The sequence below is a fragment of the Stegastes partitus genome, unplaced genomic scaffold (genome assembly GCF_000690725.1).
Source record: "Stegastes partitus isolate 25-593 unplaced genomic scaffold, Stegastes_partitus-1.0.2 Scaffold2105, whole genome shotgun sequence".
Lineage (NCBI taxonomy): Eukaryota > Metazoa > Chordata > Actinopteri > Pomacentridae > Stegastes > Stegastes partitus.
This window is the reverse complement of record NW_007579836.1, coordinates 63,652-65,933: the sequence shown is the minus strand read 5'-3', so window position 1 is coordinate 65,933 and position 2,282 is coordinate 63,652. Positions and strand designations below refer to the sequence as shown.

At 40.5% G+C, this 2,282-nt stretch overlaps 1 protein-coding gene across 1 annotated transcript in view; it reads left to right on the top strand.

The window, feature by feature from the left end:
- Positions 1-2,282, top strand: part of LOC103373956 (protocadherin beta-16-like) — a 63,053-nt gene that overhangs the window by 50,415 nt on the left and 10,356 nt on the right. The gene's annotated exons all lie outside the window — the stretch shown is intronic.

Below are 2,282 nucleotides of genomic sequence, written 5' to 3'. Positions count from 1 at the left end.
CTGGAGCCTATCCCAGCCGACTTGGGGCGAAGGCAGGGGACACCCTGGACAGGTCACCAGTCTATCACAGGGCTACACTTAGAGACAGACAACCAAGCACACCCACGTTCACACCTACGGACAATTTAGAATCACCAATTAACCTCAACATGTTTTTGGACTTGTGGGAGGAAGCCGGAGAACCCGGAGAGAGCCCACGCTGCACGGGGAGAGAAGGGAGAACATGCAAACTCCACGCAGAAAGATCCCAGTGCTCCCACCGGGACGCGAACCGGCAACGTTCTCGCTGCGAGGCCTTGCAGCAAGAGGCATTTATAGGATGGAAATTTTAAACTGTGAAATAATTTGCGGAATGAAAGATTATGAACAGTTTTGGCAGTGTCTGACAGGGTCACAGTCTTGCACTCTCAAAGTTTGTGGTATTGAGCACTTTACCGGCATGCATGATAAACAATTCCAGGTTATACTTTGTACTTTCAGACAATGAGAGCTTTTTAAAATGCTGTTCTTCTGAATGCCTTATTAGAATGAAAATAACGTGGATCAGTCCAGAAAAACTGATTTCAGTTCAGCAGGATATTATTTTACCTGATTGTTGTTTCCATGTTCAGTCTGACGAAGAAATTGCGTTATATCCGGGCACAATTGTCAGATGTAGTTTGTTCAACAACTTTTACTTGTAAATGGCTCTTCTTTAGTATGACCAGTCTGTAGAAATAATGGTGGGTTGGATTTTTTTTTCTGTTATGTTTTGCATTAATCATAATAGGAATGAGAGTCAATGCCACATCGCAAATCACTGCAGTTTTTAGTTTCCTCACATATATGCACAGTCTCTCTTTCTCTTTGTCTTCTTTTAGCAGCCATATTTTTGTAATTTCTGATCTTATAGAGTGTTTTGGACTTTTTCAGTGTCTGTTACTGTCTTTATGTTTTTCAGCAGTTCTGATTTGCTTCTGGATTCATCCGTCTTTGACTTGGCATTCAGATCAGTTGTCAGAACATATGTTATTTGTGAGTTTATTCAGTGCTGATGTTAATGAGCAGTCGACGCATAACATGTTGCTTGTTATATTCAATTTGAAACGAGGTTCATGTGTTGAAATCACTGAGGAAAATTCCTTTCAATAGAATTATTCTAACAGTAGATAAGTTCAGCCATAGCCTGTATTGTGTTATAAAAGTGTATATAATAGCATCCAGTTAAGTTGATTTCAATATACTTATCAAATTTCACTTTTACGATGAGAATAATTTTAAGGCTATGACTAATAATATTGGTAAGAATTTTATATATGCGGTGTGTTATTTCTTTATTCCACTCACGGTGTCGCTATTCGCCAGTCTATGTGAAGCATTTCCACTCCACCCTCTGTTGTGTAGGCTGGTTAAAGGGTATTTTTCAGTTGCTTTTGATCCTTGACTGCAGCTAGGCTAACTGTGGAGAGCTGTCGATTTCCTTTTGAATAACTACATAGTCTTTTTTGAATCTGAAATCTAACCGGGGACTGCCGTTGTGGACCAAACGCACTGCCACAATGGCGCGCCAAATATACGGCTTCGTTTTCTTTTTATTGTGGCACACCGCGAATGNTTCACGTTTTGAAATCACTGAGGAAAATTCCTTGTAGTGCAACTATTCTAACAGTAGACAAGTTCAACCGTAGCCTGTATTGTGTTCTTCAAATGTATATATAACGGCATCCAATCAACGTGATTTCAATGTACTTATAACATTTCATTTGTACGATGACAACAATTATAAGACTATTACTTATAATAATGGTCAGAATTTCATATATGCGGTGTGTTATTTCTTTATTCCACTCACGGTGTCGCTATTCGCCAGTCTATGTGAAGCATTTCCACTCCACCCTCTGTTGTGTAGACTGGTTAAAGGGTTTTTTTTCTCAGTTGCTTTTGATCCTTGACTGCAGCTAGGCTAACTGTGGAGAGCTGTCGATTTCCTTTTGAATAACTACATAGTCTTTTTTGAATCTGAAATCTAACCGGGGACTGCCGTTGTGGACCAAACGCACTGCCACAATGGCGCGCCAAATATACGGCTTCGTTTTCTTTTTATTGTGGCACACCGCGAATGGTGACGTGAGCTATTCATTCCAGGAGGAAATGAAGCGAGGATCTCTTGTTGGGAATATAGCGAAGGATCTTAAACTGGACTTGAGTAAACTGTCTTCCAGAAATGCTCGTGTTGATGCTGCAGGGAATCGCAAACGGTATTGTGACATCAATGCAAGCACCGGAGATTTAATTGTTGCCGA